Raw genomic sequence first — 19411 nt, 5'->3', positions numbered from 1 at the left:
GCTATACTCCAAAATATTAAAAGCTCACAAATATTTCACAAACTAAAAACCACTTCCTACTCCTGGATACCGTATTTCAATAGCTCAGTCCTATATACAGTCTATTTCAATTTGTGGGCATCAAAGATTCTTTATGCAATTGTTACAGTTTGTTAAACAGTTTTCAGAATTGTGTGAAACTAAAACTGGCTTTTGTTTTTGTTGTCTGCACAACAGAAGAGTCCTGGAGAGAGGAACGGTAGGAAAGAGAATCGTGAAGACTTGGAAAGGTAAAGCCAAGCAATGTTGTGAATTTCAGGAATGCAGAAGAGAAAAGAGTAAGGAAAGAAGCATAGCCATGATGCCAAGCACACCTCTTTGAAAGGAAAGTCAACTTTAGAGGCAAAACTGTAAGCATATTACACACCGATGGCGTTCCCTATAGACGATTCTAAGATAAAGTGAGGCACATGAGAAGGGAAGAAGAGGAGAAAATGAAATGTTATGGTAAACCATTAACAAAAATATGAGAAAATCAAGTTGGAAATGACAAATAGTAACACTGGTGAACAATTTTGCATTGCCATTTTCTGTTAAGGAAAATCAACTTTGGACTGGAGCAGTTAGATGAAACTGATGATGCGATCATAAAACAAAGCAAACCATTGACTACACACTGTTCCCAAAGTGAATTAAAGGCAGTTTAAGGAACATATATTAGAAAACTAAGATGGGTCAGACTCTCTGTGAGGTCAGCAAATCTAAATTAATAACTCCTGAGAATCAGACACTGTTCTCTGAGAGCCCTAATGTTTGTATCTCTAACCCAGCCTCCCCCTCTAGCACTATTCCCACGTCTCCACTGTTCCAAAGAGGGCTATGAAGCACATTATCACAATTTTTAAGTGAAACTAAATACAATTAAGTGTTTTTAGTTTCACTTAAAAATACAAAAGAAATTAATCATTACTAATAAATTACTAAGTTAAGCATTAATAAAAATTTGCTATATAGATTGACACCTCTGTCCTTACTCAGTTCAGGTCTTATGTAAGCTGGTCATGTTGTCACTTAGCATGGAGGTGCTCAGAGTGGGCTCTACAGATCATCATCAGCAGAACTTGGGGGCTTCTTAAAAATGCAATCCATAGACCCCACCCCAGACGTATCAGTGGCATTTTATTTTACTTTATCTCTTGTAACCCACATTAAAAAATACATTTTATTTCGGGAGTCAGTAGACACAGAAACACCGCCATGAACACATGTCTGAAACAAACCAATATGTTGTGAAACAATACCTATGCTTACTATGTGGAAAACACACAAACATTTTGTATTTTATTTTATTCAATTCTAAATCTTACCCACTGGACTGAAATCACCATCCACTGATTGCAACTGGGACGATGAAAAACTCTGTTTTATTGTGTATATTCGGAAAATATTTTGGGATGATGAGCATATTTCTACCAATTATGTATTGATTTTATTTAGCTTAAAGAAAGGACTCAAGGTCACTAAAAATTACCTTGTTATGTTTGCAAGGCTATTATGCTGAAGAAGAATTAGCTTTGTTCTGTGTGGCAAAATGTATTTTGACTCATTACAAGAAAATAATACATAAACAACAGAGTTGATCAAGACGCACATAAAAGGAGGTGGGGAGTATATCTTATTGGGAGTGTTCAAGTCAAGCCAGTGGACCATTTGGCATTTGAGTTTTAGATTTAAACTCAAACTTTAGCAAATAGTTTGAACTGGATGTTTCAACGCAGACTCTAACTCTAGGATTCCATGGTTCCTTCAGTTCTAATTTCCTGCTTCACATTAGCAAATTTCTGCTCCAAATTCTCTACTGTACCTTCCCAAAGGGCCTATATTACAGAAATGCATTTAAGGCCAAATTGTTTTAATTTTGAAATCATGCATTTTGCAGTTAGCATGCTACTGTGATTACGTCCTTCCCTTTGTTCCCCCACTCACCTCTAGGGTTTTCGTGGGATGGGCCTTTGCTCTAATCAATTTTTATTCCAGCACCTATGACAGAGGCTTAAACAAGCTGATGATTAGTAAGTTTTCTAAATGAGTAAAAGACTAAATGAATGACTATTTTTTCACGATGATAAACTCATATACCTAGGAAGCAGAAGACAATTTAAGAAGAATATAATTCATCTTTATGGAATCTTAAAACAGATGGATAATAAATAATGCCATTCTTTATATTTTAGATGATTGCTTTATGCTTATGAATTTTTTCAGCTGAAAAAGAGAATCCAAATCAAGTTTTTAAATGCTAGTCAAGCTCTACATGATGAGCCTACTGATGAGGAGAACCCTTACCTCTAATAGTTTCTCATGATACCATATGCTATTAAACTGTAAAACCATGGGGGAGGAAGTGAAATTTCAAACCAAGAACACTTGCCAATTACTTCTTAATGATAAATAAGAAAATATGATGTATGTTTATCAATGAATCTTAGAAAGTGCCTTGACCGTAATAGGGTGGTAATTACGCACTTGTCAGCAGAAACAAATGACTTGCAAGTTCTGATGGATTCATCCCAGCAGCTTCTTCAGCAGAGTCAAATTAACCTACCCAAGGTAAGAGAGTCGGAAAAAGATCTCTTGCTTGCTGTTTCATTTTTGATTTCTTTGTCCAGTCTGTCTCACATCACGATGTAATAGGGAAATGCATTAATTGTTGAGAAAAATGTTAGATAAATTGAATAAAAGAAGATACAGCACTAAATGTTTTAAAGAAGTTATGTAAGATAATATGCTTAGCTGAAAATGTGATGGTAATACTCATCCTGCTTCCATCCAAATATTCAAACAAGGCATAAGTAATTTGCAATCTCAATGTATATGCTGAGAAAAACAATTTAAATGCTCTTCGATTAGTCCCATCAGGATTTATAATAGGCCTTTTATGTACAGTTGGCCCTCTGTATTCCTATCCCCGATTTAAACAACCACGGATTGAAAATATTTGGAAAAAAAAAACAAAACAACGAAAAATAACACTACAACAATAAAAATAACTTGATTTTTCTTTCTTTCTTTTTTTTTTTTTTTTTGAGACGGAGTTTCGCTCTCGTTACCCAGGCTGGAGTGCAATGGCGCAATCTCGGCTCACCGCAACCTCTGCCTCCTGGGCTCAGGCAATTCTCCTGCCTCAGCCTCCTAAGTAGCTGGGATTACAGGCACGCGCCACCACGCCCAGCTAGTTTTTTGTATTTTTAGTAGAGACAGGGTTTTGCTATGTTGACCAGGATGGTCTCAATCTCTCGACCTCGTGATCCACCCGCCTTGGCCTCCCAAAGTGCTGGGATTACAGGCTTGAGCCACCGCGCCCGGCCTATAACTTGATTTTTCAATATATTTCAATAATATCTTGGAAATACAATACCCATTTTTTCTATTATAAAAAATATATTACTCTGAAATGGTCATGACTTTCCTAGGCATCTTAATGAATCCTTCTGACATTGTTCATAAGCCCACATAGTGTAAATAAAAAGATGCACGTAATATATCCAGTGTTTCACAGCAGATTAGATAAATTGCAGAGGTTCATTCTCCAGAGTGAATTATCATCACTAAGATGCACAGCCATATTCTATTCTGAGCCAAGCTCATTGCTGCTACCGCAAATCCACTGTGTAGATATTTGTGTGCATGATGTGCCTTTATGGAGTCTATACTTCATTTTTAGTATGATATTGCATTAACTTCTATATTACAGCAAATTATAGGAGTGGAAAACACGTGTTTTAAAATTTTCTCTGTTGAAGTAAACACTCAAGATAAATAAAGGGTACTTTGGATATCACATAATTTTAAAGTAAACTCTACTTCAAATACATTTTTAAAATAATGATTTATAAAATACTCCAAAGAAACTAAGTTTTCTAATTCTACTTCCATGGCATATTTAATTTGGATTAAATAAAATGGTGATTATCATATTAAATATTAGTGAAACATAATAGAGTTGATCCTCATTATTCACTGATTCTGTATTTGCAAATATGCCTACTGGCTAACATTTATTTGTAATCCCCAAATCAGTACTCAACAGCAGTTTTAAGGTCATCTGAAGACATGTACAGTATGGTGAAAGATCTCAGCCTGATGTACGCCTTCTTATCTGAGGTGGAACAAGGTGACGATCAGCCTTCTTGTTTCAGCTCTCTTATCGGAAACAAGTATCTTTTTGGGGATCTATTTACTGGCACGTTTTTCACATTTTTGTGCTTTTTTGGGGGGTGGGGGTGCGATTTTGCTGTTTAAAATGGCCCCAACGTGTAGTGCAAAAATTCTCTCTAGTGTGTTCCTAAGTGCCAGAAAGTTATGATGTGCCTTCCCGAGAAAGTATGTATATTAGATAACCTTTGCTCAGGTATGAATTCTAGTGCTATTGGCCTTGAGCTTGTAAATTATAAACTTAATTTTGAACTGATTGTCAAATGTCAAGGAATTAACAATATATATTAAATAGATGTCTTTAAAGAGAAACACGCAGAAAACAAAGTTACTCATTAACTGGTTGATGAGAATGTTGTGATCAGAGGCTTGTAGGAATTTAACCCTTCTGATGGAGAGTATCCACAGGAACTCTGGTTCAATATTTGCTAACTCAGTGTTTGCAGCAACTTCATAGAAAAAAAATTCCGTGAAGACCAAAAATCAACTCTACCTCTGTATTTCAAAATTTAAATATACTTGCTGTAAATGGTGTTAATTTTAATTTACTACCAAATTTAATCTCCCTAAAATCATAAAGTATATAATAAAGGATAAGATAATTCCTAATTTCAGAATCCTCAGTCTAATAGGAGAGATGAATATGTAGAAATGAACTAGAACACAGGGTGAAAACGGGAACAGAGATGTATGTTTTGTCAAACAATCCTGCAAATTTGGAGAAAAAATGTAGAGTGCATTATCAGTTTGAGTTTCTTAGGTATGAGTGGGGGTTCAACAGACAGACAGGGACGGAGTTGGAGTAAAGAAAGGCTAGAAATCCAAATTATTCAACTATAACAACATGAACAATAATGCCAAATACCAATGTGTTATTTTGACAGGTGAAATGCATAGCTACATTTTTAAGAACACTCAGATCTAATAATACAAAATTATTTGGAAATTAAATATTCATTAGTAAAACTACTAATAGAATTTTTCCTGAAACTGTATATGTGAGTCTGCTTTGTCTGTAAGCCACATAGCCGTAAAGGTTGTTTTACGTGTTGATCTACGACAATAGAGTTTCTTAGATAAATGGCCGAATAAGTAAAAGAGTTGTCAGTGTATTGAATCAAAGAAAAGGCAAGAGAAAAATTTTACAATTGCAGAATACCACTGAAACTATAGTCTCATTCTGCTTACTTCATTTATGTTAAGTGCTAGATATTCTAGGCATAAACATAGTTCCAGTGATCACATGTGAGGAATAAAAGGCACGTTTCATAGAAAGCCTCCTGTTGGTGCTTGTCCTGCGTGGTGAGGTGGAAATCCCAGCAATGAGAGACAATAGAGTTCTTTGTCCTCCATGCCAATATTTTTAATAGATCTACCATTGTAGTATATTTCAACTTTCCCCAGGAGAAATTACCGGCATCCTTTCAAAGATGCTGAGAATTACCTGGGAATCAACATGGAGGCCACAGTGCTGAAAACCGTATTATGGTGTCTGTTAGTGAACAGTGGGAAACTAATCTTGCCAGAGTCTCTTCTCCTCACTCCCACCCCAACAAAAGAAGAGGGATGAGTGCTTTCCAAATATGCCATGCCCAACTCCTGCTAACTCAGTTTAAATTCATCAGCAGCTGCAGCAAACTTACAGATGGTGCCAGACCCCAGGAGGGGAATACCTACCGGGAGCTGGGGCCTCCTGGAAGGCTGTGCTTTCTCCCTTCCAAAAACTTAACATCAAACTATTCTCAAGGTCCAGAAGTTCTGGCAGAAAAAGGGAGCTGAAATGCCTAGGGAAGGAATTTTTTCCACTTTTGAAATGCAGAGGAAATTTAGTTAAGACTGTGATCACCTACTGCTACTATCATTATACTCAGTGGTTGAAGCTGTATCTTATGGGCCAGTTTCTCTTCCCTCACCTCCTCCAGTTCATTTCCTTTTGACAAGTTTGCTCACCAGGCCCCTAAGTCTTAGCACTTTTCACAAAGAACAGTGCAAAATAGATTCCAGCAGGGCCAAAGGCAGATGCCAGCAGGCTGTCACTTCTTCGCCCCTGGCTAGAGTGGAATGCCAACAGCTCATATTGATTCTGCCCTCTTTCAGCCAGCCTCTAGTGCAAGCATGCTCTGGCCGATGGCCCCACAGTGTCGGCTGCAGCGGCCAAGAATTCTCTTAACTTTAGGTGGCCTATAAGCATCCTACTCCAGCCAGACACCACAGCTCAGGACTCATGCAGGACAAGCTGCTGGAGACCACCCTTGCCAGGCCAAAGCCCACCATGAGGCTGGAAGGGAACAAACCAAGAGAAAGCCTCAAGGGTTTAGTTACTAACTGGGTTGGAGGATCTGGCAACAGAGACATGGCCTCAGGCACACTGCTCAGATTCGCTGCAATAACCAGCTGCTTGTCTGGCTGCTTGTTGCCAAATAGCAATCGTGGCATCTAGCCATTAGGCTGGCACCATGTCCGAAATGCTACAGTTCAACAATTTTCACCAGGCTGTGCCAAACCAGAGACACAGAACACTTCCTTGTCTAAAATCCAATCCAGTGGTATCTACTTCCTGTGGAAGCCCCATGTCCCAGTTTTCTTTGCCTAAGTGGAGTAAAAGGATTCCAGAGAAAATGGCTGAAAAGTAAACGCTACCTACGAAAATGTATCTTCCAAATGAGTTCAAAGTAAAACATGTGAGATTAGCTAAATTTCATGTCCTGGAAACAGCTGCCCTTGTCCCTGAGGCTTCTGTCTCAGCAATAAGGGAAGCAGTGGGGATTCAAAGAGCTTTCAATGTAAACTCTGTGAATATGTAGATTTTCTCCAATGTATCAACATATTAACAGCATGATTATAAGTATTAGGTTCCATATATCCAGAATCCATTAAAATTTACACCAATTTTTAAAACATTTTCAGGCTATGTAAACTTGACCCTGAAAAATATATATTCAAACATACTTTCAAAATTTTGCATGCAATTTTAGTAGCTCTTTAGAACCCTTGTTGGGAACCCAGCTTCTCCTTAATTTCTTCTCTTTAATATAAAATTCCTGATTCAAGCTACTCAAGAAGCTCAAGTATGAAACAACCGTATATGTTTCAATTTTATTGCAAGTTTTTTTTTTACCTGTTTTCATAAACTATAACCTAGGTCCCCTACCTAAACTCAAGCAAATAAATGTAAAATAATTTGATGGGACATTAATAATAACTAATTCATGTGGCTCAAAAGCTGAAACTGTTTCTTGTCTCCAGCTCCCCTGGACTGGTTTCAATTCTTTTTGCAAAATATACTGAACAACACTTAAAGTTACTCATGCATCCTATTACTAATATTGGTTGATGAGAATTCTAGGTGTTGGAATAGTGTAATTATTGACATTTGGAATCCTAAATCTCTCTTTTTTCCAGCTATTTCAAGAAACCTTGCCTTTGGCATAGATTTTGCAGAAATTTGTTGTTTCTAGATCACAAAGTAAAATATATGAGAATGCCCTTAATTAGAGCCAGGTCAAAGTCCCAAAAAAAGGAAGCAAGTAATAAGCCATAGGTTTTCTCATGCTTTGCTTCCATTGATCCAGTGGGCAAGAATGTATAGTTACGCTTTGTTTAAAACTCATCCACACACCCTAAGGATTGTTGAAAATAGGAGGTACAACAGAGAGGTAAATAAGTTGAGAATCAAGAGGGAAGGACATTTCCTACTGGGAGGGAGCCAAATATTGTACATAGCACAGTCAAAGAATATGAGTTTCCTACACAGGAGAATCCCTGTTATCTGATGCCATGCCTAAATGTATAACTCGACATCCTGCAAGCATAATGGAAACATCTATTATGCCTGAAAGTCTGAGGACTTAATTTGTGTTGTTCATGCAAAATATCCCTCATAATGCACTAACTATGCCATTTTCATTTTTCTTCCTTTTTGTAGAGGAAACAAATGGGATTAGTAAATTGTGTAATTGCAGTTAAGGTGAGTTACATGTGAGTTACATGATGATTTGTTCACACGATTCGCGTAGGATATGCTGCAACAACATGAACGTGATATGCTTGGGAACTTTCTTGAAAAACAGTTGCATATTTACTGTCTAAGCTGGCTAGCAAAGAATATCCAAGTACCTGTCAATTAGCCCATCTCAAATGAAGCATTGCAGGCTTAAGTGAAAAGCACACTGCCAATCAGTTCTGATCCAAGGTGAAAGTAAGTGACAGCATCCTTCCTTCCCCAGTGGTTTTGTGCAAAACCTGCCATGCCTACTCTCTCAAAAAGTGAAGGACATTGATCTACTTAAATATCTGAAAAAAAAAAAAAACCCGCATAAGCAGAAGGGAAAGCTGAGGATATTATAGGTAATATTAAATGCTGCTTAATTATACATTAGGGATAGACTGAGATTCTGGTGGAGTGCTCTTCCGTCTGTTGAGCATTTCCTCATGTCCCCAAATTTTACCTTTACAATCTTTATTTTAAAAAGCCCAGAAAGGGGAGTTAGCACTAATTCTTACAAGTATCTAAGAAAATGTCCCATAATAATCTTTGGCTTCTTCATTTTCACCATTCCCTTCACCCTTCCAACTATTTGGTTCAGCATATTGAGGTTATAAAATGGTTGGTCTTATAACTGTACTATACAAACGGATATTAGCACAAATTGATTTTTCTGTAAAGCGCTGGTTCTGTGGAATGCAATTTCTTTCCCCTCTGTCCTAGGAGTGAAATTGACATAAGTTTATGATGTAAGAAACATTCCCAGGATCTGGAAATTAGTTCCAACAGTTAACATTTGTTGACACAAAGTGTAACTGGGCACCTGGTATGTGGTAAGCATTAAACTAAATGGTGAGAAGTCAATGATGAAGACAACATCCTGCCTGCCCTTGAGGAAATTATAGCCCCCAAATATGAAAGTGCTGACAAGCATATAGACACTGTATGTGTGTATATGTGTGTGTGTGTGTATGTCTGTGTGTGTGTGTCTATGTATGTGTGTGTATCTGTGTGTTCAGGTAGAAGGTTATGTGCTGATAGGTACTGGGCATAGTACTTACTTTGGAAAACCACAAATTTCAAATATGCCTCACTAGTTTTGACACATTAACTATATGCTTCCCTTATTCCTTCATAATCTTCATAATCTGATATTTTTTGTTTGTTTTCTACTTACCACCATGGTTTAGGCTTAGGACACCTACGTTACATCAGGTTTAAAAGTTACCCCTATGAACAAGGCATTCAAAAACAAAAGACAAGTAATACACTCACAGTAATTTCAATGTTTTAGCAGTAAGGGATGCCAAGCAGTACTGTGCAAAGAGGAAACACAGGGTTTGGAATTAAGGTAAAACCGCTGCGACTAAAATCCAGGTAAAACTTAATGTTGTGCTTGAAAGACAAATCTACGAATTCAATAAAACTGATTAATACTTTGGTGTGCACTGTTCATTAGCAGGAAGCAGGGATCTTAAGAAAACTGGAAATCAAACAGTTTGCGTTGAGTAATGAAAAGAATTTGGAAGGTCAAAAAATCATTGGGGCAACTGAAACGGGGGCAGGCAAAAGGATCTGCCAGACCAGGGAACCCTTTGGTGGCTGACCTGGAAAGAGACTTCAGATCTCCTGATTCCCAGCCACTATACTAGTGACCAATCCTTGCTCACATTTTCCCTGACCCAATGGATGTCTTTCAAATTCATTCCCTCAGTTCTGGCAGCTGGACACTCTGGATGAAGTGGGAGTCAGCACTCCTAAGCTGAGAACCCATCCTCCCCTTGGGCATGTTAGACAGGCATTGAGCCCACTGCAGTTGGTTTCTTTCTTGGCACTAGCTTGGGGGCTGTGGTTCCTCTGCTTCTCTGAGTTTTCCCAGAAGACTCTCAATTGAATGAAACAACGTGAACTATGCTGCTCCGTTTCTGTCAACATGCAGATGTGAAATGGAATTCTACATCCACTGAGGTAAAAATAGGAAGCTCTGGAGCGAGTTGGAACACTGACCTCCATGTAATATTGCACAGGATTTAGTGTCACAAACTAACACATAGATACAGAAAAAAAAAGTGCATGGGATGCTACCCCCTGAGCAAAATTATTTTTGGCAACATAACCTCTATTTTTGAAGTATGTGGGGATACAATTTAACTTTCAATCATGACACGAATACGATGGCTCTTTTGGTGTTCAAACGAACTTTGAAGAGAAGTGTGCCAGTGATGGTACATTTATGCTAGTCAATCTGGGCTAGTAAATAATTGTGAGCGTTTTGTTTTATTAATATTGCTCAATAGAGTTAAAAGCTGGTAATACCATGCTGACCTCCTCCTCTTATTTTGTTATTTTATTGCTTTTCCAAATCCAGAAGTCTGAGCATTATCACACTACCATAACTAGAACATCTGGTTGTTTACGCAGGCAGTATGGGACAGAAAGATTTAAACTGTGTCAATGGGAATTTATATCACATTGAAAAATAGGAAATAGTAAGTTCCATTTGAAATACGGCTTCATATTTGCAGATATTTTATCATAATTTAAGTTTTTCATGCTGTTTTTTTTAAAGTAACAAAGGATGTTAACACACACAAAAAAAACATATTTTGTTGAAGAGATTTTCCCCAAAGTAGACACAACATGATTTCTTAAGTAGCTGCTATGCAAGGTAGGTACTACACAACCTGAAAATTATAGGTATGTTGTATTGTCAGAATTTTGTATTTTACTGGTTTCTTAATAGTGATTCAGAAAGACAATCGTTGTAGCCACTGACAAGCATTTATGAGCCAATTTAGCATCATGGTTTGGTGTCATCCACAAATGGTGTGGAAATAATTTTCCTTCTCTCCTTATATCCACAAAGACGGAAGTACCCAAGTCCAACGTTCTAGTGAATAAAGTCTAGTTCAACGACTTAAGTGTTTATTATAGTTAAACCCAGGTAGGGACTAAGAGAGTGGGCTCTAACGTTTGGGTTTGAGTTCTCTTTCAGTCACTTTTAGTAAATGTCGGTAAGTATTAAAACTTCAGAAATTATTTAACCTCTTAGTGCTTCAGTTCTGTTAGTTGCAAAAGAGAGAAATGTTACCTCATGGGGAAGGGGAGGGGTTGGTAATTAAATGAAATAATACTTGTAAAGGGAGGCCTAGTTTGCCTGCTACAGAGAGTTTCCCAGGATGTAGGACTTTCACGCTAAAACTGAGAACGTCCTGAGCAAAACCAGAGAGAGTGGACCACTCTACTTGTTAAGTGCTTGTAACAACACCAGGTACAAAGCACCCACTAAAATGTCAGCTCTGACTATAATTGTCCTTTCACTGGAATTCAAACATGGAGGGAATACAAATGCATTATTCTTCCACAGAATTACAATAAAGATGTATCCTTATAAATCCTAGCCTTTTGCCTTAGAGTCAGAGAAAGGAGAGTCACACACAGAGGCAGAGAACCAAGAACTGTTTATTTAAAGCCCCACAGCAAATTACTCTCTGCTCAGACAAAATGATTTTGACATAAAGGCATTCCCTGGAAATACGCCTCCTTTCCCTTCCTTAGAGGTGTCATTCATTATCAGTTCAGGATGACTCTTCTCTTAAATTCTGAAATGGGGAGAGCCTTTTACAGTTCTCTGATAACCTCATTTCTAGTTCATACTTGAACTGCTTATGGCCTTTTTCTGGTTTGTTGTCATGAAAGTGTCCTTAGGACACCTAATAGCCAATAAAACACACAGGTGCTTGTAGCGATCAGAGGTTTCAGTGTGCAATTGCACCATTGTTCTGTGTTGAGACATGCAGGTCATCCATAGATTGTGTCTCTTGTTTGCCCCATGATGTTGAAACATGAATCAGTGAAACAAGTCCTTTCTTTATCTTAAATTGGGTTGCTTTCCCAAGATTCCTGTGCAAGAATTAGCAAGGCTGAGTTGTGCAGGTAACCAACTAATGTTAGACTGAGTGACTTTGAAAACTCATGTGTGGAAGGCTGCAATTATCAAAAGCCACGGTCTGTGACCCAAATAATAAAGGCCGTTTTGTTTATATACAAAAGGTCTAGAATTAAAGAATGATCAAACACAGGAGCTAGAAAGGACACTGGAAGAGTTTAATACAGACTTTCAGTACAGCACAAGAAATCACTTGAACGAAATGGCCATTAGTTTTAAACATAATTTTCAAATTGGGAACAAATTAGCTTCAATTTATTTTGGGTAAGTTCTCAGAATCATAACACTCACTGGGTACTCACTCTATGCCAGGCTTTATTTAAGTGCTTTTTTGTGTATTAACTCATTTAATTATCTTTGCTATTCAAGAAATAGAGGTAGCATTACTATGTCCACATTTTAGAAAGAGAAACTTTAGAACAGAAAAGTTGTATAACTTGTCTAAGGACACACAGCTAAAAACTGACAGGTTTGAGAGCTGAACTCAGGCATTTTGGTGCCAAAATCACCCTCATAATGATGTGACAGAGAACAGAAATACCAAGCTCTATGTATTTTCTGAGAAATAAGTCAACCCAAACTAAATTTCACATGCATCTGAATTTATATATTTATAATGGAATATTTCAATATTGACATTATTTAAGCATCTATCTTCCTGATTCTAAATTTACTATAATTATTTAAATAGAGATTTTCAGTAAACTTTTTTTTTTTTTTTAAGTCTGCTGGCTGGGCACGGTGGCTCATGCCTATAATCCCAGCCCTTTGGGAGGCTAGGCTGGGTAGATCACTTGAGGTGACGAATTTGAGATCAGCCTGACCAACATGGTGAAACCCCCTCTCTAAAAAAAAATATATATATATATATATATATATATATATATATACACATATATATATATATATATATATATGTATATATATATATATATATATATATATAAATTAGCCAGTGTGGTGGCAGATTCCTGTAATCCCAGCTATTAAGGATGTTGAGGCAGAAGAATTGCTTGAGTGTGAGAGGCAGAGGTGTGGTGAGCCAAGATCACGCCACTACACTCTGGCCTGGGCAACAAGAGTGAAACTCCACCTCACAAAACAAAAAAGACTGCTTAACAGAGGAAGCATTGAAGAAACGCTCCTTAAATATATGCTATGTAAAAAACACACGCAGTTGATAAGAACTGATTCACCCTAAAGTCAAATGCAACCTATAGATTCAGAAATAAAATCTAAGCAATATCAGAATATCACTGACAAACACATAGTAACTACATATTAAAATGTATGTTTTTTTTTTTTTTTTTTTTTTTTGAGACGGAGTTTCGCTCGTTACCCAGGCTGGAGTGCAATGGCGCGATCTCGGCTCACCGCAACCTCCGCCTCCTGGGTTCAGGCAATTCTCCTGCCTCAGCCTCCCGAGTAGCTGGGATTACAGGCACGCGCCACCATACCCAGCTGATTTTTTGCATTTTTAGTAGAGACGGGGTTTCACCATGTTGACCAGGATGGTCTCGATCTCCTGACCTCGTGATCCACCCGCCTCGGCCTCCCAAAGTGCTGGGATTACAGGCGTGAGCCACCGCGCCCGGCCCTAAAATGTATGTTTTAAACCGCTTTATTACACTGAAGAAGTAAAATGCTTGGTATCCCTTTGGTTCAAAAACTTTGATTTTACTCTTAAAGCATATTATTATGACATGTTTATACACTTTAACTGTTTTAAAATTTGTTTTGTACTGTATTTTAATTTTAGTCTTTTAAGTGTAACCTAAATTGTATGTACTTATTCTGATACTGTGAATGTTCATATTATAAAATATGACAGATTGGAGCTCCAAGATGGCTACATAGGAACAGGTCTGGAGTGCAGTTCCCAGCAAGAGCAATACAGAGGGTGAGTGAATACCACGTTTCCAAACGAGGTACCAGGTGCATCTCAATGCGACTGTTTGAACAGTGGGTGTAGCCCAAGAAGGGCGAGCCAAGGCAGGGTAGGGTGCTGCCTCACCCAGGAAGTGCAATTCCTGGGGGACCCCCTCCCTACCCAGTGGAGGCCGTCAGGGCCTTTTCCATCCACTCGAGAACTCTGGTTCAGATACTGCACTTTTCCCACAGTTTTTACTGCCCACAGACCAGGAGATTCCCAGGCAGAAAAGCACTGGGAGTTTCCAGCACAGATGTTTTAGTCAGCGCTGTGGGTTTCTGCACAAAAACTCACACAAATCTGGGAGGCCATTTCAAATGGCACCTGGAATGCCTGGGAGACAGAGCCGCCCATTCAACTGAAAAGGGGGGCTGAAAGCAGGAAGTCAGGTGATCTGGCTTGTGGGTCCCACTTCCCACAAAGACCAGCAATCTGAAACACTTTGGATTGAGTTTTGCAGCAAGTGCAGCAGGACCCAAAACAGTCCAGCTCTGTGGGGGGAAGGGTGTCCACCATTACTGAGGCAGTCCACCATGACGGAGGCAATCTGCCATTACCAAGGTAGTCCACCATTATCGAGGCAGTTCTGACTGTACCTCTGTAAACAAAAGCACAGGAAGTTTACACAGCAGCTGGACAGAGCCCACGGCAGCTCAGCAACGCCTCATCTGGTAGACTGCGACTAGACTCCCTCCTTGCTGGGTAGGGCATCTCTGAAAAAAGGCCATTTTTTAAAATAAGTTCCTGATTTAAAATAAAATATCAGGAACTTATAAATAAAGGCCCGCCTTCCCAGGACAGGGTACCTGGGAAAAGAGGCAGTTATGAGTTTTGCTGCAGCAGACTTCCATGGACCTGCCCAGCAGCTCTGAAGGGAACAACAGAGTTCACAGCATAGCACTTGAGCTCTGACAAGGGACTGACCATCTCCTCAAGTGGCTCCCTGAGCCCTGTATATCCAAAGAGGCACCTCATAAAGGAGAGCTCTGCTGACATCTGGCAGGTACCCTACTGGGACAAAGATAATGGAAGAATAAACTGGCAGCAACCCTTACTGTTCTGCAGCCACTGTAGGTGATCCCCAGACAAGCAGGGTCTGGAGTGGACTTCCAGCAGTCCTGCAGCAGTAGGGGCCTGACTGTTAAACAGAAAACTAAAGAACAGAAAGAAATAGCTTCAGCATCAACAAAAAGGACGTCCACTCGGAGACCCCATCCAAAAGTCACCAACTACAAAGACCACAAGTAGATAAATCCAGGACGATGTGAAGAAACAAGTGCAACAAGGATAAAATCACCAAAAATCAGAGCGACTCTCCTCCTCCAAGGGATCACAACTCCTCACCAGCAAGGGAACAAAACTGGATGCAGAATGAGTCAGGTGAATCGACAGAAGCAGGCTTCAGAAGGTGGGTAATAACAAACTTCTCTGAGCTAAAAGAACATGTTCTAACCCAATGCAAAGAAACTAAGAACCTTGAAAAAAAGGTCAGATGAAATGCTAACTAGAATAACCAGCTTAGAGAAGAACATAAACGACTTGATGAAGCTGAAGAACACAGCACGAGATCTTCACAAAGCAAACACAAGTTTCAATAGCTGAATCGACCAAGCAGAAGAAAGGATATCAGAAATTGAAGATCAATTCAATGAAATAAAATGAGAAGGCAACATTAGAGAAAAAAGAGTGAAAATAAATCAACGAAGCCTCCAAGAAATTTGGTTTTATGTGAAGAGACATTTGAGAGGTATACCTAACTGTGATGGAGAGAATGAATCCAAGCTGGAAAACACTCTTCAGGATATTATCCAGGAGAAATTCCCCAACCTAGCAAGACAAGCCAACATTCAAGTCCAGGAAATACAGAGAACACCACAAAGATATTCCTCAAGAAGAGCAACCCCAAGGCACATAATCATCAGATTCACCAGGGTTGAAATGAAGGAAAAAAATGCTAAGGGCAGCCACAGAAAAAGGTTGGCTTACCTAGAAAGGGAAGCCAATCAGACTCATAGTGTATCTCTTGGCAGAAACCCTACAAGCCAGAAGAGAGTGGAGCCAATATTCAACATCCTTAAAGAAAAGAACTTTCAACCTAGAATTACATATCCAGCCAAACTACCTTCATAAGTGAATGAGAAATAAAATCCTTTACAGACAAGCAATTACTGAGAGATTTCATTACCACCAGGCCTGACTTACAAGAGCTTTTGAAAGAAGCGCTAAATATGGAAAGGAACAACCAGTATCAGCCACCCCAAAAACATACCAAATGATAAAGACCATCAACACAATGAAGAAACTGCATCAACTTATGGGTAAAACAACTGGCTAGCATCAAAATGGCAGGATCAAATTCACACATAACAATATTAACCTTAAATGTAAATGGGCTAAATGACCTAATCAAAAGACACGGACTGGTAAATTGGATAAAAAGTCAAACCTATTGGTGTGCTGTATTCAGGAAAACCATCTCATGTGCAAGGACACGCAGTCTCAAAATAAAGGGATGGAGGAAGATTTACCACGAAATGGCAAGGAAAAAAAAGCAGGATTTGCAATCCTAGTCTCTGATAAAATGGACTTTAAACCAACAAAGATCAAAAGAGACAAAGAAGGGCATTACATAATGGTAAAAGGATCAATGCAATAAGAACCAATGATACTAAATATACATGCACCCAATACAGGAGCAACCAGATACATAAAGCAAGTTCTTAATGACCTACAAAGAGACTTAGACTCCCACACAATAATAGTGTGAGACTTTAACACTCCACTGTCAATATTAAACAAGTCAACGAGGCAGAAAATTAACAAGGATATCCAGGACTTAAACTCAGATCTGAACCAAGTGGACCTAATAGACACCTACAGAATTCTCCACCCCAAATCACAGAACATACATTCTTCTCAGCACCACATTGCATCTACTCTAAAACTGACCATAAAATTAGAAGTAAATTCCTCCTCAGCAAATGCAAAAGAACAGAAATCATAACAGTCTCTCAGATCACAGCACAATCAAATTAGAACTCAGGATTAAGAAACTTACTCAAAACCTCACAACTTCATGGAAACTGAACAACTGGCTCCTGAATGTTGACTGGATAAACAATGAAATGAAGGCAGAAATAAAGATGTTCTTCTAAACCAATGAGAATGAAGACACAACATACCAGAATCTCTGGGACACATTTAAAGCAGTGTCTACAGGGAAATTTATAGCAATAAATGCCCACATGAGAAGTGAGGAAGGATTTGAAAACAACACCCTATCATCACAATTAAAAGAGCTAGAGGAGCGAGATAAAAAAAAAAAAATCTCAAAAGCTAGCAGAAGACAAGAAATAACTAAGATCAGAGCAGAACTGAAGGAGATAGAGACACAAAAAACCCTTCAAAAAATTAAATCCAGGAGCTAGTTTTTTGAAAAGATCAACAAAATAGACAGACTGCTAGCCAGATTAATAAAAAAGAAAAAAGAATTAAATAGATGCAATAAAAATGATAAAGGGGGTATCACTACCAATTCCAAAGAAATGCAAACCACCATCAAAGTTTACTACAAAAACTCTATGCACATAAACCAGTAAACCTGGAAGAAACTGATAAATTCCTGGACAACTGCACCCTCTCAAGCCTAAATCAGGAAGAAGGTGAAACCCCGAATACACCAGTAACAAGGACTGAAATTAAGGCAGCAATTAATAGCTTATCCACCAAAAAAAGCCAGGGTCCAGATGGGTTCATAGCCAAATACTACTCCTTCTGAAACTATTCCAAACAATACAAAAGAGGGAATCTTTCCCAAATCATTTTATGAGACCAACATCATCCTTATACCAAAACCCAGCAGAGACTCAACAAAAAAAGAAATCTTCTGGCCAATCTCCATTAAGAACATAGATGCAAAAATCTTCAATAAAATACTGGCAAACCATTTGCAACAGCACATCAGAAAGCTTATCCTTCATAATCAAGTAGGCTTTATCCCAGGGATGCAAGGATGCTTCAACATACTCAAGTCTATAAATGTAATCCATTACATTATCAGAACCAAAGATAAAAACCACATGATTATCTCAATGGATGCAGAGAAACCTTAGACAAAATTCAATAGCCCTTCATGCTAAAAACTCTCAATAAACTAGGTATCAATGGAATGTATCTCAGAATCATAAAAGCTATTTACAACAAACTCACAGCCAATATTATACTGAATGAGCAAAAACTGGCAGCATTCCCTTTGAAAGCTGGCACTGGACCAGGATGCCCTCTCTCACCACTCCTATTCAATATAGCACTGGAAGTTCTAGCCAGAGTAATCAGGCAAGATAAAGAAATAAAGCATATTCAACTAAGGAGGAAGTCAAATTTTCTCTGTTTGCAGATGACCTGATTGTATATTTAGAAGACCCCATCATCTCAGCCCAAAATCTCCTTAAGATGATAAGCAACTTCAGCAAAATCTCAGGATACAAAATCAATGTGCAGAAATCACAAGCATTCTTATACACCAATAACAGACTAACAGAGAGCCAAATCAAGAGTGTACTCCCATTCACAATTGCTACAAAGAGAATTAAAAACTTAGGAATACAACTAACAGAGGATGCAAAGGACCTCTTCAAGGAGAACAATAAACCACTGCTCAAGGAAATAGAGGACACAAACAGATTAAAAAAAATTCCATGCTCATGGTTAGGAAAAAATCGGTATCCTGAAAATGGTCATACTGCCCAAAGTAATTTATAGATTCAATGCTATCCCCATCAAGCTACCAATGACTTTCTTCATAGAATGGGAAAAAAATACCTTAAGCTTCATATGGAACCAAAAGAGAGCCTGCATAGCCAAGACAATCCTAAGCAAAAATAACAAAGCTGGAGGCATCACGCTACCTGACTTTGATCTATACTACAAGGCTACAGTAATCAAAACAGCATGATACTGGTATCAAAACAGACCTATAGACCAATGAAACAGAACAGAGGCCTCGAAGGCAATGCCACACATCTACAAACATCTGATCTTTGACAATCCTGACAAAAACAAGCAATGGGGAAAGGGGTCCCTGTTTAGTAAATGGTGTTTGCAAAACTGGCTAGCCATGTGCAGAAAGCAGAAACTGGACCCCTTCCTGACACCTTACACTAAAATTAACCACAGATGGATTAAAGACTTACACATAAGACCTGACACTATAGAAACCCTAGAAGAAAACCCAGGTAAAACCATTCAGGACATAGGCATTGGCAAGGACTTCATGTCTAAAACACCAAAAGCAATGGAAACAAAAACCAAAATAGACAAATGGGATCTAATTAAACTCCAGAACTTTTGTACA

At 38.5% G+C, this 19411-nt stretch overlaps 1 protein-coding gene across 6 annotated transcripts in view; it reads right to left on the bottom strand.

Annotated features, from left to right (window-relative positions):
• Positions 1–19411, bottom strand: part of RBMS3 (RNA binding motif single stranded interacting protein 3) — a 1456421-nt gene that overhangs the window by 556220 nt on the left and 880790 nt on the right. The window lies entirely within an intron of this gene.

Source organism: Saimiri boliviensis, chromosome 9 (assembly GCF_048565385.1).
Source record: "Saimiri boliviensis isolate mSaiBol1 chromosome 9, mSaiBol1.pri, whole genome shotgun sequence".
Classification (NCBI taxonomy): domain Eukaryota; kingdom Metazoa; phylum Chordata; class Mammalia; order Primates; family Cebidae; genus Saimiri; species Saimiri boliviensis.
Note: the sequence above shows the minus strand (reverse complement) of the source record. Positions and strands in the feature narration are given on the sequence as shown.